The following is a 24,550-nucleotide window of genomic DNA, read 5'->3' as shown; positions in this document are numbered from 1 at the left end:
ATGGATGTATTGGGTTTTGAGCAAGGAAAACTTACCATGAAATCTGCATTGTAATATTTTAAAGCATTTTGAGAACTGACTTTTTTGTTAGAAATTATGCTATTTTGTCCAAGCAGAAGAGATGTTTGCGATAGTGCGGGTTCTGCAGGCTGGTGCTGCACACCTTTTCTAACAGAAGGTATTTCTTAACAGAAATTTTCAATCACAATGTTTGTTGCGCTCTCTTTAAAAATTAAAAATTAAGTGTTATTGAAGTTGGAAAAGCTATAATTTGTGACAGTAATCACACTGGGCAGCACCCCAGGGGTGCCGCTTAACCATTACAAACTGCCACTGACTTAAGTATTATTTAAATGAAGACTCATGTGAGGATGTAGTGAAAATCCAGTAATGGCACTGAAAGATACCTTTTTGTCACTTTCAGCTCCTGAAGATTTAGAGCTCCTTTTTCTAAAGGGCGCTTTATACATTTGACAATCACAACTCCTAAGAACATTCATTTTCTTTCCCTCTGTCCCTGCAATTTTATCTTAAAATCTAGCTGAGAGTTGTTTTGTTCCTCAGCTTGTCCAAGCTCCCTCCCCAGCCCAAGAACAGTTGCAGATGCTCTCCATTAAGATCAGTTTCCTCATTTTAGCCTTGGAGATTAATAACTCCTACCCTTTCTCTCTGCCTCCAATTGCCCTCCATAAGCCTTCTTGAAAACCTTCTTGTTCAGGATGGAGGAGTGCTGGGAACAAATGTGCTGTGAAGGATAGCAGGGGAGATGACTGCTTCAGTGTCTGGTGAGAGATACATTTCTCTAGATACTCCACAAAGCTTCAGATCCTTACAAGCTTCCTCCCAGGTGCCTTTGTTCTTTGTACAGCTCACTTGCAAACCTGGCATGTAGAACTGTTTTATGCAAACTTTACTGAAAGACAGGACCTACCTTAGAATTAGAAATATGATGGGCTGTCAGCCTCTTCCCCAAATTCCATCAGATCTTGATAGTTCTTAATAAATGAACTGACAGCTTATTAACCAGATGGTACAATAGGAGCTTCATTTTGGTGTAAAGTTTCAAATCACGTTGTTCTAACAGGTATGCAGTTTATCTCCACCTCTGCTTTGAGAATGAGAAATGAATGAAAAAAGTAGTACCTGCCCCAGTCAGGAGTGGCATGTCTGCTGCTGCAGCCCTATGCAGAATCTCTCACTCCTGCCTGCCTGCTCTGGCACCTTGAAGGGGTCCTCCATCTTTCTGGGGACAGGCATCAACATCCCCAGTAGCTGTGTAGACAGTGCCAGGGAGCTCCTCCTCACTGGGACCCACAGGGCTGCTTGATGGACCAGGATGTGAAGTGTCACTGCCCTGCAGGGAGGCTGTCTGCTGGCTCTCTGCTTCATGCTCCAAGGGCAGCATGATGACATAAAACAGAGAACCATCTGCCCACACTAAGAACTGGATGATGCTCATAAGCCTCCTGCAGAGTAGGCAGCAGGTGAGTTTCCTTCTAGTCTACGGGAAGATGCAGCATAGGCAGAATGTGTGTTCGCAGGAAACCAAGCAGGTGCTGGGATTCCTGTTGTGACAGTGGAACACAATGCCTCCTCCTTGGCCATGTCCTTCACATGCAGCGGGCTGGGGGAGCTGGAGATGAAGATCTGCTATCTTGCTGTGCACTGCTGTGGTGCAGGCTGCATGATACATGAGGGAGGGACCACATTCAGTGGCTGCCTCAGGACAGGCACATTGTACCTTGGAGCATGTCCCTGTAACCACTTCTCTCTGCTGCCTTGAACCTGGTGAGGCTGGGGAATAGGCTCTGAGAACAGCTCCCAGAGCCCCACAGTAGAACCCAAGAAAACCTTGTTAGGTCTCCAAGCCTCACAAACAAGCTTGACCAGAGACTAGGTACCAGCTTGGCTTGGCCAGGCTCTGATGTGCCCCAGTACATATGGTGGGGCCATAAAGTCACAGTCCATTGCTTGGTAAAAAAGAGTGTATTTAGAAGGGATATTTGGAAGAAACTATTTCCTTTGGGGGGTGGTGAGGCACTGGAGGAGGTTGCCTGGGGGAGTTGTGGATGCCCCATCTCTGGAAGAGTTTAAGGCCAGGCTGGATGGGGCTCTGAGCAGCGGGGCCTAGTGGAAGGTGTCCTTACCTATGGCAAGGTGATTGGAACTACATGATCTCTAAGGTTCTTTCAAACCCAAACGACTCTGTGAATTTATAAATATTAATAAAGAACTATGTCAAAATGTAATCTAACCTCCAGAAATACTCAGAGAAATTCCATAACTACTTATTTAAGGGTAATGTGAAAACTTGCAATATTAAAGAAGCTTACTGCTTTTTTGTTTAGTTTCATGATTTCTGATGGACAAACAGTAATAGCAGCAGGGAAAAAAAAAAAGATCTCAAAGTTTAGTTAATTAAGCTTACAGGTTCTTAAGTATTTATTTGAAGGAAACTAGATGACTGGCAATGAAGAGTCTCTATCATTCTGCTTCTTCCACTACCCAAACTTTTTCCACCCACTAAAATATTATTGCATTGAAAGCTAATTAAAGTAAAATCTAAGTGCAGTAATCTTCTAAAGAGATATAAATATACTCATTTTCTATTTCTACAGCTAGCAAAGTGCCTTGCTGAAGGACAAGTGTAGAGATACCAAACTTCCTAGGTCTCATTCAAATAGAGGTGGGATGGCTCAGGGAGAACTTGAAGCTGTTAGTTGGAATGCCATGTCTTCCTGGCAATTGGATTCTCTACTTTAATTTGCAGCAGGCTGTTCAGAATGCATTAGTTTCCTTAAAGTTGCCATGCTGGAAAATAATTAGAACTGACCTCAGAAAAACAATAGTGAATCAAATTAGTGATTTTTTTTTTTCTTCGTTTTTTAAGGCAGCTGTCTTCTTGTGCAGTTGTTGGCCAAGCAGCTGAATGTTAAACAGATTACTTCTGGGCTGGGAGTCACAACTGCTGGGAGTCTTTGGGTGCTCAAATGGAAGGTTTTTGCTGTGGAGTACAAGTGAAAAATGTGAGTGAAGAAGCAGGAATGGTTTGCCACAGTCAGATGGTGTGGGATTTGTAGATTTTCTAAGAATCAAAATTCAATAGAAATGTCTGTTGAGTTGCATGCTGAGCTGTTAGCTTGCTGATGTCCATACGACTACTCTTGCAAGTAGCTGTTCTCGCCTAAGCAGAGCTCTCTTCCACTGTCCTGTCCTCTCCCTCTTTGGAAATTTATTCCAGCATGTGGAGGCTCCAGTACAGTGTCTGAGCTTAGGCTTGACTGCATCTGTCAATAGTAATATTCTTTGCTATTACTTCCTTAGGAGGTCGTTATTTAAGTCCCACTCACTTCGAGAAATTAATTCAGTACATATGAATTTCTTTAAGAACTTATATAATGTTGCAGAAAAATGCAAAATCCCCATTAAATAACTTCACTTCCTAAGAAATGCAGTATTATTTTTTTTCTAATATATTACTAAATATTTTATTTTAGAATGTCATTTCTCTAGTGAGAGCTTTAGACTGCATTCCACATGCCATCCTTTCATATCAGTCATACCCAAGTTCATGCACTTCTTAGGAGAAGGCAAGAAATTCAGTTTATCCAGTTGTATTATGCTTGTTTCATGAAAATTCACACAGACACTAAATTATAATGTGAATATTTAATTATATTTGTAATGTAAGTTGAGGCTAGAGGTTGGATGGAATGGACGAACAGAGAGTACAAGAGAGCACACACTAATCATGTGTGCTAAGAAAAATAGGTACAAATTGAAATATTCCATAAGCAGACCACTGAAACCTAAAATTAAATGCCAATATAACTTATTTCTTTTAATCAGAGGGCAGTTTACTATGTAGGTGAACAAATAAGTCACCAGCACTTGGTCAATCTTATTAATTGGAAGAGGCTAAAAGGATCTTTTGCCTTCCAAAATATCATGTAAATATCTTTTTGTTTTGAGAATAATTGCAGGTATTAGCGTATGGAAGTAATGACTATACTTTGTACTGTGGCAATAGTAATACATACAGGAAAAAATTCTATTGATTCTGATGCACCACTATTCAATGTCAAAGTCTGAGTATGGCATAGGTGTAATAATTTTTTTTTTTCCTCTTATGTTCCTTTTTTCATCTTTATCTTTCCAATGCCTATATGTCTTTTTCCAGCATATTTGGTGAATGATATGATAGCAAGGAAAATGACTTGCATGTGTATGGGAAATTGGTAATCACAGCCCGAACTTCTGATTAATCAGCTGAGGCAAGTGTTGGGTCAGCTGTGGGAGCACAGGTGAGAGTAATTTAGCTGTGCTCCAGGAAGGGGTGAAGCTTGACTCCAGCTCCTCTAGACCTCATTTAAGGGCTGACCACCACTAAGGCAGCATCTCTTGGAGATTGCTCCTTGGTGGAGAGTGCCTCAGTGTTTCCCAGCAGACCAAAGGCTTCCATACAGGTGAGTTTTTCCTGTAAATAACCTTTTGGGTATTTACCACCATCTTTTCATTGTTGTCACTGTACAGCGTGATAGCACATGTGAAAGAATAAAAACAAACAAACCTCTTGATCATGTGGTTCTCTGAAATGTAAACCTATTCCCTTTTTGAGTCTGAAGTGATGGTTGTAGCCAACAGATAATGTTGTTTTCCACCACTGCGTTTGTGTTCCTGTTGATAAGCGCTTTCAGAAGGGATTCTGGTCCCAAGCCCTCAAAAGTTTGCTTCTGGTTTTTTTAGCAGTAAGGATTTTACCCCTAATAAAATGAAGTGCAGAGAAATTAGGCCACTTGCCTAAGGGCACACAGTGAATCAGGGCCACAGGCAGGTACTGGGCTCACCTTTGGGAATTAACTTCCTTTTGACGTTGCAATCTGAAAACATTCTCTTAATTTTACCTTCAGAAAATTCAAATGCAAATGTTTTGTGTACATAAAGGAGTTACATAGGGATCACAAACAGTGAATGCTACCAGGAAAAGACTATGCTGGCTTTCTTGGTGGTAAAAGAGGATAAAGCCTACCATTCTTGCTAACAAAACTTTTTTAGCAATAATTTTCTGTAACACAATCTGAACATCCAGGTAGTAGCTTAGTTGACAAATGTCAACAAAGAATGGTTGAAACTTTTAGCTCTTTTCCTCTATTCCTTAAGACCTGTCAGTGTTAGGCATCTTCAAGCATTTGTAGACTTTTACTAGCCCATGCCACTTACAAAAACACATAGCAGCGAAGATTAAGAGCAAGATGTTTGAAAGCATTGTAGGATTTGTAAAGGAATCGTTTTTATTATTTTCCATGAACAATATCTGTGTATACCATGGAAAAATAATGAAATACATATTAAAATCACATGGTTCAGGCAGCTCTTAACCACAGCCTTTTTGTATTGTGTGAAGCACAGACACAATTCTTATTTATATATTAAAACAAACAAAAATACTTTCAAACCACTTCATTTAATTCTGTACCTGAAAATAGTAAATATTAGGCAGCAGTCTTCATAAATATCCTTAATAGAACTGTCAGTGAGGAGATTTTCAATTATAAAAATGTTTCTTTTCATTCCATACTGACTGTAGAAGTTTGCAGTGGTTTAGTGTTTGTTGGTAAATATCAGGAGGGGGCATTTTTCAGAAATCCGAAGTAGAAAGCAGGCTTCTGTCAGACTTGGCTTAGGTGTGTTGGACTGGAAAAGAGATTTCTTGAATTATTTTTTCTTTTTCTATTAGATCTCAATATACATTTTTCTTGTGCTGTCTTCCAGATCTTGAATAGTGTTTTTATATAATACATGGCAAATTAAGGCAAGTACATGTTGTTCACTTATATAGATATGTCTTTAAAAGTCACAGTCGTGAGTCTTGAAATAAGATTTAAGAGTTCCAAATGGAGTACAAAAGGGTTAAGGTAAGCTTTTTCTGCAAACCCAGCCATCATTGGGAGCCTACTTACCATAGTTTCATTATACTTATAGAAATCTTTACTCCAATTTTTTACAAACACAAAAGATAGTATTCTTAGTACAAGGTAACTTTTATGGCATTTCATAACCAGGCTAAATAGTTTACATTGACAAATAGGGGAAAAGTGTCTTACTGTACTGGGGTCACTAAAGTTTCCTATTCATATGATTTTAGCCATTATTGCAAATCTCCATGTCTCTTCCATGAAAGATTCTATATTAAATAGACTGCTTTAAAAGAAATTTAACTGAAATAATTATTTGGAAAATAGTTGGGTTTGGAAATATTTCTCATTGTGTTTCAGTAGTGACTTCAAGGTACTTCACTATTACTGAAGTTAAAATAAACAGTGTTGACCCTGTTTTTGGGAAAAGGTTGAAGATTTGACATTTTAACCCAATTACAGTATATTTATCAATGGCAGATAGGGTACAGTGGAATTTTTTAAACAGATCTGGACATATAATACAGATGATAGAGTATGTTACTCCCCTGGCATGTTTAATTGTTTTGATGTCCGAATCACTGGGTATGTAAGAATTAGATTTTAAAGAATCACCTTTGAGGTTAAGATTTGTAAGCCATTGCCTATCTCCAAGGAGTTGGCATTACAGACCTAACTGTTGGGCTTGGATAGGTATGTCTGAGAAGTTTAAATGTCTTAATTTTGTGTACTAGGAACTTGGCACCCTGACATATTTATTTATTTATTTGTTTATAAGTGCTTCTGAATGTCATGTAGAGGGGAATATTTCCTGCACATGTACAACTATCGGCTACTTGTTTTAATCAACACATACTTCTTCTGATGGATTTTGGTTATGCTAAAAGGATAAGTGATGCAAGAGTTTGAGAAACATATAGCTTTCCTTTGAATTAGTCTTTTGTAACATAAGTAAATTATCCAGAAGGCACTCAAGCACAACACTTTGATAATACAGGTGTTTAAATGGTAATAGCTATTGGAATTGGAATGGGAGTGAAACAATAAAGTCATTAGGGTGTTACAACATGAAATTAAGCTATCGCTATTACTGAGCAATATTATTATCCTAAAGTCTGCAACTCACGGAGCAAATGAAAACAGTGTAATACCTCTCTAACAGTCGTTTACATTAGGATTTAGTTTAGCCATGTTTGCTAGTGTTGTAATATCTTTATTAGATAGCACTTGTGAGCTGGTGCACTGTACTGTGATACGGAAAGAACAGCATAGAGCTGCTGAATGTCCACCTCCCATTCCTTAATAAAAATTATCTGTTGCTTAAAATCCTCACTGCACTCATGTTATGGTTTGCAAAAATGAAGAATATTAAGAACTTTGTGTTTAATTCTGGGAGTAATTATTACATGAAGAAGACACATATTCTGCTAATTTGTGCATAAATATATTAAATTTTACAGAAAATTCTTCTGGTTTGATCTAAAATTTCTGCTACTGATTTACTGAAACAACTCTTTCAGTTAACTGTGATACTCAAGGCAGCTACCTATGACCTAGAGGTAGTTTGGAAGCCCTTGTACATGCCTAGGTGATGAAAGAAAAGATGATTCAAATAAAATTTATATTTTTTTTATTTTCCACGTAGGTGCAGTGCTTTAGTGCAGGTCGAAAAACTTCTACAGCTTCTTTGAGACAGATCCTAAGCTGATACTATTATCACTATCATAGAAGCAGATGGAACTAGGAAAGCAAGCATTATCATCTGATACATTACTTCCTTTTGTTTTTGCAAATAGGACTTCTTTTCAGTTTCAGCATTTAAGAAATTCCCAGCACATCTTTATGAGGGGCTCATTGCTGCTTTCCTCCTGAGCACAGCCCTTCTTTTCTCTTTGTTCCTGCCCTTGCTGCCCAGGACTTGGTCTTAGCTCTGAGTTTCTGTCCGCTCACCCTGGGTGCTGTTGCTGCCCTATGAACCCAGTGCAGGGCTATGGCCATGTGAGGCGAGTGGGGCTGTTCCTAATGCAGCACTGCTGCTGGGCAGGGCATAGGCTTGTGAAGTAAGAAGGGTGAAAAAAGTTAGGAATCTGAAATATCTCAAAGAGCAGAAGCCCTGCTGTGCCCATCTTCCAGAGATTTTCCTTGCTGTGCAGGGCATAAGCTCATAAGCCCAGCAGATCCCACTGGCATTTGCTCTCCTTTTCTCGCCTGCTGCTGGAGCAGCATGGGGAGCTCTCTATCCCCCAGCCCTCTGCTCATCTCGACTCATCAGCTGTACTGGAGCAGCTCTGAGCACCAGGTGTGTGTGTTAGTGGGGGTTTCTTTGCGCCCATACCGACCTGCTCCTAGCTGAGGGCTGCAGCTGTGCATATGCTGCACGGCTGGGTGTGCAGATGCTGCTCCGAAGCTCCCTTTTCGTCTCTCGTAGCTTGCATGCAAAGACTGAGATGGCTGAACTGTGGCAAATAATCCCTTGATACTAAAGGGATTACTCACATTTGCAAGCAGGCCCCTGCAGCACACTGCGACGGTGCGCTGAGCTGTGCCGAGCGTGGGGACGCCAGTGCAGAACAAATGCTGACAAGTGGTGCCGGCGTGCAGCACAGGTTCACTGCCAGATCTGTTTGGAATTGCCTTTGTTTATGAGGGAGCAGTGCTTAGTGTTGCTGTCTTGTCTGTGAGGATTAGCTGGGACTTTGTGGTTCCAGGAAAAACAGCAAGTTTTTCCTTCTGGATTTTATCCTTTGTTGTTGCATGCTCTGCTGTCAGTGTTTGTTGGTCTCTTCTGTGGCTCTGCACTGCTCACCGCTGCTGCTACATTGGCTTCTCTCCAGAGGAAAGAGAAGGAAAAAAATCAAATGTGTTGTGAATAGTCTGTGTGACCTGAATGTGATAGTGAAGTTTACCTTTAATGTTTCAAAAGCTCTGTGCAGTTTAATACTGTTTGCTTGTACAGTTATTTTGCAGTACAGTTATTTGTATGGATCTTAAAGTTAAAAAGCTGCTCGTGTTTTTGTAACTTGTAGGAGATACAGGGTTTTCCATACAAATGAGTGCCATTTCTTAAAAATACTGTAAGAAACTTGCATTGCTGGATTTAAGCAAGCCTACCCTTCCAGTGGTCTGACACTACAAAATGGGTTTGTCTGTCACTTTACCCAGGGAATCGTAGCCTTGAATCTTGACTTAGCTGGCAGCAGCCAAAAAGCTACATCTCAAGGTCTGAAGTGACAATGAATGCACATTCAAATACTCTGGGGTTGTCTTGATTTATATTGCTGTCTTCCTTGCATAAATGATGACTGGCTTAGGGGATTCTGGCAATAACTTGAGATCACTGAAATAGCCAGCCTTCAGAACAGGGGGCTGGGTTTTTTTGTAGCTTTTTTTTTTTTCTTTTTTTTTTTTCTTTTTTAATGAGAAGAAAGCGTATGTGCATATGTGAGTGCATGTATAACATATTTGTAGTCATCCCTTAAAATTCAGTCTTTGTCTCTTTTTGGAGCCCAGTCGGGTTTGGTGACTGTATGCTTTTGATCTAGGCCAAAAATAAAAGTTTGAAATAAAGACGAGGGGAGGGGGGGAGATGAGAGGTGGAGGGAGGGACAAGAAAAGGCACGCCAGCTAGTGCAGCTGCAGGTTTTAAGCTTTGTAAGAGCTGAAGCAAGGCTGTAGGCTGTCAGCACAAGTGAAGAGCTAGAAAAGATCTGACAGACATAAACATGACTGCTTTCTCCAGCGATAGAAGTGCGAAGGAACAAACACAGATCTTGACGTGCATCCTACTCCTCCTGAGAGAGTGTTATAAAATGTATATGTAGTCACCGATTTTTATAAACCATCAAAGGCCAGCTCACTTAAATAAGAGAAATATTATTTGGCTCCACCTGCATTAACCTTATGCTTGGGAAATAATTAGAAATCCCAGGCATCTTACTGTCTATATCTGTGGAGAATATTATGCTTTCTTCTCAGAAATTAAGCAACTGGATGGTATTGCTACGCACAATCCTGTGGCTGTTTACATGTTCCAGTGAATGTACACAGCTTCACAAATTGCTTTTATGTAAAGATTGAAATCACTGGGAACATCCAGGATTTCTTGACTTAATGATCCTCAATCCTTCTTTGTGCAAAGAGAGCTGCCTGTGAACTAAAGTGGACCATTTCCTTACTCCTGTAACAAATCTTGACTTCAGCCATGGAAAAATACTTTTAGAAAAGCACAGGTTCTGTATCTTTACTACCGCTTGGTGGTTTTTGCTTTTTGTTTGGTTAGTTATTTTCTGTTGTTGTTGTAAATAAATACAATTCCTAAAAAAAAAAATAAAATAGTAAAAAAGAATATGTCTTCTAAAACCACACACCTCCAAGGAGGGAAATGAGAAGGAGATAACTTGATTAAATGAAGGACATCTGAACTGAAAACATGGTGTTTCCTGTTTGAAGAGTTTTAAAATGTTGGACTTCATATGAGTCTGGAAAACTGGCTTTCCCTTCAGGAAGTGTTTGCTCCCTGCTGCTCTGCAAAAACAGTGGAAAAGAGAAACCTTTTCAAGTCACTGTTTCCACTGCAAATAGAAGAACTTATAAAGGCTAGTTTCCATTTTCCTCTTTGTTGTTATTGCTGGGGATCTCAAATCCCTGTTTTCTTTTTCTGAGTGGAGCCCACATGGGAACCAGATAAAAAGTTAGAAAGGACTTGTGGGTTAGCAAGGGAGAAGGGAGGAGGAAGGGATAGAGAGGAATGGCTGTGCTGAAGGCATCAAAGGAGTTAAGAAGTTCCTGTGGTAGGTGTCTTTTGGAAGTGGGTCTGTTGGTAAGCTTCTCTTTAAAATTCACCATTCAGTAGCAGGCTCTGGTAGTGGCAGTGATTGCAGTGCAAGCCCTGGTGGAGAGAATGCACAGCCTTTACTTGCATGTGCCTCACTGTGAGCTGGGCTCTTTCTGCTTCCTCTCTCACGACACATGCTTGGTTGCACTCACTGCTAACAAAACAGAGGCAGGTAGAAAAACTTACAGTGTACTCATGAAAAATAAATTCTCTATGCGTTAGAAGAGTTCTCTCTTCAATAACCCTGTTCCTTTTGGGGATTGCTGTCTACAGGCAGCTCCAACCTGCGGTCTCCCTGCAGAGGGACCCACTGCACGGCAGGGCTGGTCAGGGCTGGGTAGAGAGGATGGAGGAGCACAGAGAAAACAGTTGTGTTGGTAATGCTGCTTGTCAGCAGCCCTAAAACTCGTGTTAAAAACAGCACATCCCCATGCGCCTTAACTGTGTGTGCAAACTCCCCCCTCTGCCTCAGGAAGCGGGGGGAGAGGGAAATGCTCAGAGGTGTCTTATTAGCAGCTTGGTAGTGTCCAAAGCAGTGCTTCTCTAGCAAAAGTATGAGCAAAACATTTATTCCTGAATTAATCTCAGTGGAGAAGGCTTTAAAGAGTAAAGAAATGCAGCCGCGCTGTTGATTAATTTGCCCACTGCTGTAATTATGGTGAAATATCAGTGCAACTTTTTCTTCCCTCTCTTAGTCGCACGTTGTGGTTTTACTGGTACTACAGAAACCCTGATTATATTACCCTGGCATTCTCAGGGACTGTTAAGCAGGAGTCTTCTCTCTTTTGCTCTAAAACTCATCTAAATGGAAAACACATTGTCTTCATTATATGCCAGTGTTGAATGAACAGAGTTGCCATAGCAACAGCCATCTGAGGCCTTGCTGATTTCAGGCCAGTGAATGGGGTAGACAAACAAAGTACCTTCAAAACCAGAAGGGAACAATTGCTATTCATTCAAGCCAGGTTTTAAGATCAGCAAATGTCTTTAGCAAAAGAAATGCAGATAAGAAAGTATCAGACCTGTCTGTAGAATAATAACAGAAAATTATCATAATCTTAAACTTTTATGCCCAGTGGTATAGCATTAAAGGTTATTCTTAAGGTAAAGGTTTTTAAGCAGTAGAAGGGCCAAACCACAATTTGCCTGCAATCTGATGTAAGCAGGGGCAATGGCTGCATGCAGCCTTTGTAAACCCAGCAGCAAGTCCTCAGGCATACAGAGCAGTGCTGGTGGGCAGGGCAGGGGCCCAACCAGTGCCCCAACTGTGGCCACCATGTGCCAGAGCCAGGTGTTGTGAGCAGGGGAAAGCATCTTGTGTGTCCCAAGTGCCTGATCTGCGGTCCTGGGCCTCCGCAGGCTGCTAAGCAGCCCCTGGAGTTCATCAAGAGTCCCCCCAAGATTGATTGTTTCATCATTTTGATGCTCTTGAAGAACTGTGATAAGTAGTTCTATGTATGAAATGGTTGACATATTCAACATAAAACTTGCTTAGACTGAATATATATTCACATAAAATGCCAAGAAACTGACTGTGAAATGATTGTCTTGAATTAGAGATGAGACAGGTGTGTGTGTGTATTTGTCTGCTGTGTCTGTTTTCTTCCTCCTTAGTCCTACACAAAAATTTAAATCATAATTTCATGACAAAAGTGCTGTTTCTGATCGCAGTGTTGCCTAATGTGTGGAAATGTAAAGAGGCAGAAGCAAGGAGCTGAGCAGAGCGGGTTGAGAGGCACACTGTGGCACTCTTTATGAAAGCGGCAGTGAGATGAGGGGCTCTGCAGGGCCCCGTGTGGATTTGACAAAAGCTGTCACATGTGCAGGTTGCATAGCAAGTGAGCAGCGTGGCCAGTGCCGCAATGGGATAAAAGGGCAGGAGCTAGGTTCAGAATGAGTTAGCTAATATGGGAGGCTGGGTCATCTTTTCACGGATTGTCCACTTCACATGGGAGGTTATCTCAAGTGCTCAGCAGATCACTGGGTACCTCTGGGATGTACTGCACCTATTCTGCTATTTACTGGTTTTTCAATGTTGGGTAGCTCAAGAAAAAGAAAGTAACTAACAACAATAAATAAGATGCACAAGTCGCTGCTGTCTAGCTGAATTAGTCTGTTCAGTAATGCAAACTACTTGCTGTGCCAGCTGGGGAGTTGGAGTCAAGGTGCCCTTGTGAGACAGATCAGCCCCCTCGCTAATAATAGAGAAATCGTTAGCTAGGAAGCTTGTCTCAAAGATGGAATCTGTCAAATTTCAACTCTTTCCCTAACATATTTTTATACTCTGTATATGTGAAGGAAGGGTCATAGCAGTTAGCGATCAGTTACAAATGTCAAGGAAAGTCTTGACAGTGATGTAAGACTGGAAGTATGTATCACCCTTAACACCACAGAACTTCCAGCTGTTCTCAAAGGCATGTTCTGTGTTTAGCTTATTCTTGAAAAACATGAGTAGTGTAACAGAGTGAATTTGTCAGATACAATACTGGATTATTTTTCTTTTATTATTTTTTCTGGGATCGAGAGAAATACAAGAGTATTTCACATAGAATTTATATTAATCAAATTGAAGAAACAATAAGAGAATAATGCTGAAAATACTATTAAATGAAACACAGGTCACTTGACCTTGAATGACAACTAACTTTCTGGTTGGTTATGAATAGAGAGGAAATACAAGATTTAAGGATCATAGTACTGAGTTTTAGAAGACAAGTAAATTGGAGCATGGGGGATTGTAAAGTAAGGAGTAGTATGAATCAAAGATCCAGCCTCTCTTCATAACATAAAAACAAAGATCTGCTTAATATGAAAGGCAGAAGGCAACAACATCTAACACAAATGATGAATAACATGGAGAATGCAAACATTGCAAAGTCAAGATGGTAGTCAGGTTCAGAAAAATCACAAGTTTATTTCTGTGTGTACGTTTGTGTATATCTTATATATGTATGCAAACCTAAGCTTCCACGTGAGTTCCATTGTTTTTCTCTTAGTAAAACACCTGAATTAACCAAAATTTCTCAACTCTGTAACAGAATTCAGTGCAAAATTGTCAGCTATGGCCTTCTATAGTGTTCTGATTGTTCTGAAGGTGCAATGCTGACATACCTTCATTTCTGCTTTTGTTTGTGAAAGTTGCCAAAAGGCAAGCACAAACAAAGGTTTTTATTTTCTTCTTGCATATGATGATTATGTAATTCTGTGAAAACACATGTGCTAAGACTGTGTATCCCCTCTTGTTTTACCTTGTGCCATGGAAGGTTATTCATGGCCTTCTGTGGAGGCATTACAAACAGATCAAGATTTGGTTTGTCTTCATGGTATTGTCAATTACAAGTCTGATGAACATTGTTCCTCAAGAGAAGCTTACAGAACTGACAGTAGGCAGCTGGGACATGTATTTACAGCTTTTCTCACCCTCTGCCTGTTCCAATAACCATTAGAGCTCCAAGTATGATTCTTGTGTCTTCAGCAGTTGAAGCTTTCTGCTTGTGTTTTCTGGTGTTAGTACATCATTCTGCTTGAGCCTCATCTATTACAGAAGGAGGGTACAAAGAAACAGTACTTTAGATTGGACAGCTGAGTAAGATGGTGGATCTGTGCCTTAGAAGCAGTCATTAGGCACATACTTCATTTTTAAGTGTGTGTCTTCGATAGATGTGGAATTTGTAATTCAGTAGCTTCACTGAAAAATTACTTGACAAGATAAAAACAGTGCAACTCTTGAATAGTCTGCTTTTTTGTGTTTTAGCAGGAAATTACTGTTTCTTGATTTTAGAATGTTAAATGCTTTGGCTCAATGAGCAGTAAGAGCAGTAAAAATAATAGTTAACTTTGAGCAGTTCTCAATGTTAGAAGCTTCTTCTCCTTTTACTAAATATGACCTGGGGGATGAAGGCAGTGAGGTACTATTCTTTTTACCAGGGCATGCTAAGCATGTCCTTAAGTGTATGTGCTAAGAGCCGCAGCAAGTGAAACAATCCAAAACATAGCTATAAGATCACTTCTGTTTCCTTATTGCAGTGCCATCCTGTTTCTTTTGATTGTTTTACTGCTTCAGGAGTTTCCTCGTTAGGTTTCAGTGCGCTTAGTCCCAAGCATGCTCAGGAGGAGCGCACCAAAAGCAGCTCTTTCTGAAGAAAGCTGGTCCTGATTAAACGTTATCAACATTGTCTGGTTGAAACAGAAAACAGTTGTTTCCATCTTTTCAGAGCAGCCAGTCTGAAACCAGCAACTTGCAATAGGAAGGAATAACCTGGATCATTAAAACCACCTTTCTGCTGAACCAAGTAACCACATCATGACTCAACTTACAGACATTGGAGGTTTTATTTCACTGATAACCTCTGGATATGCCTTTTTGTGTAGAGCATGGAAGGCTTCAGAAAAATTGTGGCCAAGTGATTTGGACAGTCTTGAAATACCAGACTGTTCCTGTTCCCTGAAGAGCCATGTGGATAAACAAGGGGAAAAAAAAAGGTGTTTCTCCAGGACTATATTATATCCTTTTGAATATCTGTGCAGTTACAGTGAATGTAAATAATTAGGAGTTAGTAAGACACTAGGCATGTGGATTATATTATGGAAAATGAAGGGTGATAGAATGGGAATTTCCTTTTGAATGGAAGGGAAGCTTTTCACTAAGAGAAAACAAAAGTATGTGATGGTAAAATAGGCAGCCATAGCTTGTAGTTGATGTTCCACAATTGGCCTATTAATTATGTGGACAAGCAATGAATAGAAAAATTGTTCATTTTCTTGGAATGACCCATTTCATCTTGGAGAATATCTGGATGAGATGTTGCCCATTGCTTCTTCTTCACTGTCTTCTTTGGAATGTAAATAATAGCCAGCAATAAAAGCTATCTATCTAAAATAATTTTCATATCTACTGAGACCTCTCCTGGCTCAGTATTTTGACCTATATCATCACCTCCCTGATGCACTTCTATACATATGTGTGCTGTGGAGGACAGTTTTTTTCCCAAGAATTACATTACTGCCTTCAAATGTGATGAGAAAAAACAAACAAACAAAAAAAACCCACCAAAACAAACAAACAAAAAGCCAGTAGGAGTAGAATTTGTTTTCTTGCTGCTTAAGAAAATATAGATTACCTGCTTTATGGATGGGTGTGTATCAGGTTGAGGTAAGAATTGTATAAGCTGCAATTTATTGTGACTTTGTAAAGAAGCTAACAAAAAAATCAGTTCCTGTATCCTTTTCTTGCTTTTTTTTTTTTTTTTTAATCAACTTCATGAATAGGACTTTTTGTTTGGCTTTTTTGTTTAAATATTCATATGAAATAATATCCATATTTATGAATTATGGCAGGCATCCAAAAGCATGCTTCAAGTAAGATAGCAGTGAGAAACACTGGGAGTTGCAGGGTAGAAGAGAGCATTCTCATGTTTCCCAAAGTGGTGTTGCAAGCTGTTGTTGTATACTCTGACAAGGAGAAATATCTGATTTGCGTAAAGCACAGCTTCATGACAGTTGTAACAGGGGAATTGTTGGGCAAGTCTGAGTAAGCTCCTCTGCTTTGGAAGAACCTCATATTCATGTTAATGTTCCCAAAGATGTATATACACACACATGCTCTAAATTGCATAGAGCCCAGTTTACCTCTGCTGGCAGGAAGGAGAGCCAAGTTACTATCTGTCTAGAATTCTTCAAAGCTGATGCTTCCAGCTATCTTCTTTAGGCATCTTGATATCTTCCTGCTAAGCTGTTGACTCCAGCACAACACTTTGAGAATCAAAACAAAGTAATTATCTCGTTTCAGTGTCCAAGTAAAAAAATAAATTATGTAGTGGAAAGAAAAATATTTTGGACTATGTGAAGTCTTAACATTTTGTAATACTGCTAGAAATACAAGTGGACAGTTTCTTTAACTTTTCAAGTATTCATGAAGGAACTAAAAAGTCAGTGGAATAAAAGCTAAGAATATCGATGTGGAAGATTTAACTAAGATAGCTCTACCAAAACTTTGTCAGCAAATGCCAAATTCTGAGAGGAAAAAGAAGAGGAAAAGAAAAAGAGGGGGGAAAAAAAAAAGATTTTTCTTTATGAGGGTATCAGTGAAAGCCTGTACACTGTTTCAGCTTTCACTCTCAATGTTGAAGAGCACAGGTGTATCGGTGACTTTTTGTGGCCCCTGCTTGAAGGCTACGGGCACTCTGAGTAACAGCCATAGTGTGTCTGTGGCTGCGCCTGCTCTGTCCTCTGCTGTTCCAGCTGGTTTGAACCAAGCACCTCTGACTGCAAGGGAGGCTGCTGATATTTAGCAGTGCAGTTGGATAAGCCCTAGATGTGCATGCACTGTTGTGTACCTCCTGCTGATGCTAAGAAAATGGGAACCTGGCTAATAGCTGAATTTAAATCAAATTAGAAATCTTTTTATTAAATTTTGTTTCCATTTAAAAATTAATTTGGTTCAATGATAGGCGTGTGACTGCAGACTGAAATGCTCTTTATCTAGACAGCAAGCACACAGCTGCCTTGACCCTTATCTAGAGGGACTCTTAATCTATTAATTCAGTTTTTATGCCTATTCAGTTCTTGACCTCTCTGACTCAAGTTCCAGTTAGTGACACTCGTGATGGTTGTTTCTGTCTTGGAGACACCTGCCCATTAACAATGGGACTGAGCTGAACAACCTTTCTCTTCTCATCTAGGTCAGTAAGCAGGCAGATGGTGACAACATTTGGTCACCACTGATTGGGCTTGCATTTGAACTCTCGACCTGAAAAGGTGAAGGCCACTGTATCCAATTAAGAATACGAGCCATCAAATTTAGGTTTAGTTGTGATACCTCATCTACGGTGTGTGTAAAGTCAAACACTTTACTAATATGCAAAGGAAAACATTTTTCCTTCATCTGTTCTTTCTTTTTTTGAGTATTATAATTAATATTGATAAATCTTCATGTTAGCATCATCTTGCTTGTTAGAGTGTCTTATATTAGTGAAAACTATTGATGAAAATACACTCCAGGATCCTATCTGAAGAACAATTTTGAATTTTCATGTTGTAGAACACAACTGAGCATGCATGTGCACACTCATTTACGGACTCTTCATACTCTTGCTGTCCTAGTATAAAAGGAAAGCTTTACTGTTTTTATTTCCATAATTACCAAGCCATTTCCTGAGATGTGATTTTTGCTATTAAGTAGCTAACTCTGAGACAGGACTCTCTTGTATGCTCTCTGACTTGTCCAATCACAGCATGATAGGACAACTTCAGCTGTATTCTCTTATCTGTTGATCTCTTTAGATTTAGTGTTTTGCAGTGATAAGCATCCAGTACTGTGATATTATTTTCACTATCTGCTTTCTTTAACACATAATTTGCTCTAACCCTTTCCTTTGTGTTCTTAGAATTCTGCATATTTTTGAAGGCCCTGAAGACTTTTTCTAATTCTTGAAAATCTCAGTCAGGTTAACAAAAAAAAAAAAGCTACTAGTCTATGACTCCTACAGTAAGAATATGTTTCTATTTATATTTAACTATCAAATATGGATATGCAAGCTATTTAGACCTACAAAGAACTCGCAGCATGCACTGTCAAAAAAAGGTCCATAATAAGTTACAGAACATACCCTGGGGCTTATGCTGCAAGGTTCGCAATTGCTTTAAGTTTGTAACTGATGGATCAGCAGTTTTATTTCTGTCTGCAACAACAGGACATGGGATTTCTCAATCTACCTATCTGATCATGCGCATTGCATTTATCTGCTTAGGTGGTGTCTGGATCTGCTCATTTAGTTATCATCTCCAGGTTTAGTAGTTTCAGTCTTATAAATATGGACAACAGAATAAGTAGCTTGAAAGATGAGAGGTGAGCATTTAAAGGCGTATAATAAGAGGGCAAGTAATGTTATATGAGTTTGTTTGATGTCTGTGTATTAAGCTCTTTATCATGTTAACTAATGCTGTGCCTGAGCTGAGGCGTTCCCGCTACTGAGCAAGTAGCCCCTGCGTGGGTCTGTGCTGTGTACGTGACGGGCTGGCTGCAGCTGCTGCTGCACAAACCCTGCAGCCTGCTCTCACCAACCCATGCCGCGTGGTGTGTCCTGAGGACCACATGCACTAACCGTATTCCCAGCAGAGCAGACCACCTATGAAGCTAAAAAGATGCTAGCTAGCTGTTGTGTTAGCCACATGCGTGCCCTGTGCAGTCTCACCAGAGGGCACTCCTGGTTTTTAACATTAAATGACTCTGGTGAGCTTTGTTGTCCATGCTGGAGCTGGGGTGCACTTTCTGAGGGGCCCTGAGACACACCAGGAGAGAGATCAGTGGGCCTTGAGATGAGACCTGTCGCACCAAGGAGGGAAGTCTTAAGAGATGGCTTCATGGGAAGAAGAGAACTGAACCTTAAGAGACTGCCATTGTAAGTGTAAGTTCTGTTCTGGTGGGTTTGGATAAAGTACTTTGTGATTCATTGTGCTTCCAAAAACTTGAGATCTGGCTGGGGTTGCAAACTATATTTATTCCTAGATGTCTGTAAGGGAAGTGGTGAGGAATTATTTGCTGACTCCTCATACTGCATGCTGTCTGAGCTGTTACGCTGCACTGAGCAAGGACTTGGCCTTCCCACTTCCTTCTCAGTGGTTGCATTCAGCTGAGTGACAACAGCAGTACTCCAGAGTTGTTCTTAATGGGCAGCAATAACACTGGGTGAGGAGCTTAGTGTAAGGCCAGAACCAAGCTGCTGAATCCTAAAAGGAGCAGGCCCAGCTTTGCACTTGTCTTAAGTGTGACCAAGGAGTAACGGTGGGTTTTGAATGCCATTCATAGATACATGACTCATTGGGAGCAAATCTTGAGATTTCAGACTTGCTAGGTGCTGCTAAACAAAGAAGCCTTTTTTGTTTAATAACATAGCTCCCCCAGATGTCAATAATTAGGTAAAACAGTGCATCATCTTGATTGCCCAGTGGTTGGTAATCAGTACAGAGCTGCAGACTGCTTTGTAACCAGCAGTTGGTGTATGACAGGCTGCCTCTGTGCAGGCTGTGAGCCACTGAGCAGAAAGCAGGAGGCCGGCCAGGCAGCCATCGGGCAGCAAATTAGGGGCACAGACGTTGTGCTCAGTGAGGTGAGCAGAGGTGGCGGCCTGTCTGTTCCTGGGAATTCATTACATGCATGCTTGTGTGTCCCTGGAAGGGTGATAAGGAAGATGCGTGGGAGAGATTTGCAATTCTGTTTTCTTTCAAAGTTGTAAATCAGCAGCAGTCTCCTATTATGGCTGTACCAGGGCCAAGAGGAATGTGCTAATGGTCTTACCCAGTGAAATGTTCTTTGCGCTCTTTAAAAATTTGCACTAGAATAAACTCTCTGATAAGGGCAGAGGACTTAAGTAATGTCAGAGTCCTGTAATTTTTTTAATAATTAAAGGTGCTGGACTAGTGGGCTTGTTTTCTTCCAGGCAATTCATCTAACTGAGCTTTTGTAATTTGGCTTTGTGTTCAGCTAAGTGATACGTGTTTAATTTAAAGAGAGCACAAGTATCACAATTTATCATATAGATACTTTTATATTACCCGTGTGTTTGGATCACTTGAGTAGTTCGTGATATTTGCGTATAACTCCCCAGGAAAGAACATTATCCCTATTCTACTGCTGTTAAACAAATATGTAGGAAGACTCTTAAGGGCTGCCCAGACTTACAAGGGAGGAATGATGGAGTTGAATGCAGCAACTCAGGTCCCTTTGCTAGGGCTCCAAATAATGGATAAACTCCTTCTGTTTTTGTTTGTATAAAAACTATGTTTGTGTGCACATTTGTATGTGAGTGTAGAGAAAGGATTACATAAATTCCTAGATATATTGCATAAAATATCTGTCTTACAGAACTCAAGCCTTATGAAAATCTCCTCACCATGCTTTTTTTAAAGTTATTTCTGGAAACAAGTACTTCAATTCTACTAATGAGAAAGTAGAATTAACAATAACATTGACCTACAGTTTACAATACGTGAGTCTTGTATTAGTTAAAAAAGCTACGTTACATTTCTTTTTTATTATGAGTAATCAAGGAACATCAAGAAGCTAAGGACACTTTTTTTAATGTTATGTTTTTCATATGATTTTAATTTGGGTAGGATTAAAAGTAATGTGCTTTATACCATTAGCATAAGTTTTACAAAAGTGCCAAGGAAATAAAGTTTTGTTTATAAAAACTGATGCATTATAAAGAGTCTGTCTTCTTCCAAGTCAGAGAAGACTCTGGTTTGTTAGGAGCTGATCCAGGCATGCTGTGTAATCAATGGACAGAAATAGGTATCTCCAGAGAACAGTTTGTCCCACCTGTTTTTGACGTCTGTCGTAGCAAGGGATAAATTGCTCTCTGGAAGTACATTTCTCCACTGCCTACTGAAGGAACATGAATGGTTAGCTGGATGAAAGTCTTTTAGGGTCCTTTTGCTATGGTAGAAGAAAAATTATTAACCAAACCAAGAATTTCTTGTGTGGTGTAGTGTTTTTGGTGTTGTTTTGTTTCGGTGCAGAAATCTGAACCTAACAGGATGTATCAAACACAATCTGTTGAAATTAATTCTTGTAGTATATTTTAAAAAGTTTTACTTGTACTTGAAATATGTGTTTTATGCCACCGAACAGAAATGGAAGGCTAGTGCTTCCAAGGAGAAATTGAGATTTGGATTTTATTTTATTTTTTAATTGTTGTAGATTTTGGATATATCCTCGTATGTTTTTAATAGGTGCTTTGGGATTCTATAAAATGATAAAATAAATAGAGATCTATTCCACAACATTACATGGATGAGATACCTGTTCCAAAATAGAAGCAGCCAAAGATGATAGTAAATCCGTATGATCTACGACCTAGTCCCTCTAGACTTAAATTAATTACACAGCTCAACAAATCCTACCCTTACATAGAAAGGTAAATGTCTTCTGGCTGTTTCTGAAGGAGGAGCAAATGCTTTCATTTTTCTTAGCTGTTGCAGTACATGTATATAACTTTAAAAGTAAAATTACTTTTTCCACTGATTTGTCTTTTTCCTTTCATATTGTACAAAGTATTTATTGTTTCCTTTTTCTAGTAGAGCCTGAAATTAATTTTTAACTACATTTCTCAGCGCAAAATCCATGACCGTGATGCTCAAAGAAAGAGATCTGTTTATTTTTAGCTGTGTCTATGGAGCTTGTAAAGGTTTTTATGTACATTTCCAGTTTGTTTAAAAAAAAAAAAACACAAAAAACCAAACAACTAAAAAGACACTGGTGCATGTCCATCTTCTTTAATTGCTGTCCTAAAAGGTTTTAAGTAACATACTCAAACCTTGCATAATTATATGTAGTACTCAAATTGCACTAGCATGAAGCAGTACACCATTTGGGTATTTTTAAATTTTCAGTTGTACCATACCATTAATTCACTTTTCCCTGGAACTTTAATTACTCAGTGTGCATTACATTTATGTTTTAAGGTCCATAATGTTTTATCAACAAGGCTTTTTAAGAACTGCAAGGAGTGCAGTGCTTTTAGTAGTCTGACTGCCATAATTCTCACATCAAATACTTATTCTCTTTTTTTTTTCCCCCAATTACTCCCACAACTCATGAGACAATTTGAGGGGCAGTGCAGACTCATGGCTTTTTGATACAGTCTTCCTGATATAAGGTTGTGCAGTCAAAAAACATGGTTAACAGCTCTATTCAAGATGCCTTCATTTTACAGTTACCAATATTAAAGTAGCCTTTTGTAGGAATGACAATAGCTTTGACATACAGAACCAGCATACACTGACATAATACAGACCCTTTGCATGGTGACATTTCTATCTGTAGTTTTAAGTTACTGAGCTGTGTGGTGGTTTTTTTTTCTGTTTTTATTTTTTTCAATAGTGTTTTTTTAAATGCTCTTTATTGTGGGTTTTTATGGTGTTGGCCTTAGGAACTGTTGACTTCTAAATGCCATACAAAGAGCATCATTTTGCATCACAGTGATAGCTAATAGAAGGGAAAACAAAAAGAAGACTTCAACTTGTGAAGAATCAGAGTTAAAAAAAAAATGTCAGTTCTTGATGAAGAACAGTAAATGTTGGAATTACTTTGTGATGGGGAGCTTGAAAGCTGAAAAGCAATTCTTCATGACTAAGATCACCTTTGTAAAAATTAGGTTTTGTATTTCTATTGATCAGAGTAAGTTGGATGGTTCCAGGGATAATTAAACATGGGACAGGGAGACAGCTTTATGGTATTGTGTCTAGTTCATTTTTCACCAAAAATCATTATCTTAAATATTTACATTTGTGTTCAATACTTCTGTTGTGAAACATAGATCTGCAGTAACAGACTTATTTTGAGACCTGTTCAAACAGGAATTGCATGCATGTTTCTGCAAATTTTGGACAGAAACCAGTAGTAAATTATCCAGTTATAGGTGCTTTATGCAAAGCATCAGTAATTAAGGATCATAAAAGCCTGTAGTTTTGTTTGTGGCATGTATCACTAGGTGGCTTCTTGTTTAGGCTTTCATGCTGGAAAGTCTTCAATGACCCCGATTTCAGAAAGCAGAGAATGCTTGCCCTTTGAGGAAGGGCACTGTCAGATCGAGATTCTTGAAATGGGTCAGGGTTTCTGGTATATGGCCTGGTCTGAGGAACAGTAGAATGCATACTTGGTTCTATAAAAATATTTTAACCTGCTACAATTTCTACTAACCTTTGAAGCAAGAAAAGTTTATGGATAATTGTTAGAACCATGCTCAGCATTTCTGTAGGCACTCTTAAGTGCAGACAATGTTTTCTGGTTAATATTTTGAATATTTGATGCAAAAATGTAAATTGCTAAAATACTCTGCATCGGGTCTTCCATTTAGTGTTATCCTTTTGCACTGCAGAGTAAACTAATGAATTATGGCATGATTACATAGCACATAATTAACTTAGTAATTAATATGCAACTGCCACTTAAACTAAAGTACTGCTTATAAAGATGTACGGCAACAGTAAATCACAGGTCAGAAGTAGCACTTTGGAATTTTCAAAAGAATGAGAGTAAATGCAGAATCACTTTCAGCAGTGGAGTAAGTTAATTAAAAAGCAGATTAATTGCGAATGTCCTGTTTAATTTTAAATACCTTTCCTATTTCTTTTCCCTGAAGAAAGAACAGATTTAAAGCCTAACTCATTCATTGTTTTCTTAGATGACATATTTAAAACTAAGCAGTTGTTTAGCTTTGAACTGTCCTTGTTGTGGTTTAAGATTTGTTAGTATTCTTTCCTTGCTTTGCTCTGCTTAAGGGTAAAATAAAAACAATTGCTTTTCATTTTGCATTAATTTCAGTCTTCTGCCATAGTCCTTTTTTCCGTATCAAGTCAGTGAAACAAAGTGAGCCAACCTGGCTCTGTCCTTTGTCCTGCTGGTTTGCTCTGGAAGTCTCTGTATGCAAAGTATTGCTGGCTGCTGCATGGAGCTCAAGTCCCCCAGTGTGGCCTTAGTGTCCTGAATACAGACTATGCCTTATCAATGGAAAGTTCTGGGTGCTATGGTACTAAACACAGTGTGTCAAAGTTGTTGTTTTTTTTCTTTTTTTTTTTCAAATGATGGTACAGTTGTTGCTTGGAAAACTAACACTGAATAAGAACTGATGGATGGTATTCCTGTCTTCAGGTTACTTCAGGTGGCTTTCATGGGAGGCATTTTATGTACTGGCTGACATGAAGGTCACTCTTCCCTGTTGTAGAAGTAGAAATGAACACTTACTGGGGAAGTTAGTACCCAGAGACCACAAAAATGGGTATGAGAGCTCTTCAGCACCTT

General features: G+C 39.3%; 1 protein-coding gene across 25 annotated transcripts in view; it reads left to right on the top strand.

Moving 5' to 3' along the window:
* Positions 1–24,550, top strand: part of ZMIZ1 (zinc finger MIZ-type containing 1) — a 317,066-nt gene that overhangs the window by 131,051 nt on the left and 161,465 nt on the right. The window contains exon 1 of one of the 25 annotated variants that reach the window (XM_085554181.1): positions 8,062–8,214. The exons of the other annotated variants lie outside the window; for them this stretch is intronic. The gene's annotated coding sequence lies outside the window, so the exon portion shown is untranslated. Of the gene's footprint in view, positions 1–8,061; positions 8,215–24,550 lie in introns of those variants that run through there. 25 annotated transcript variants of the gene reach the window in all.

Source organism: Coturnix japonica, chromosome 8 (assembly GCF_054131305.1).
Source record: "Coturnix japonica strain WE chromosome 8, WE-NBRP24, whole genome shotgun sequence".
Classification (NCBI taxonomy): domain Eukaryota; kingdom Metazoa; phylum Chordata; class Aves; order Galliformes; family Phasianidae; genus Coturnix; species Coturnix japonica.
Note: the sequence above shows the minus strand (reverse complement) of the source record. Positions and strands in the feature narration are given on the sequence as shown.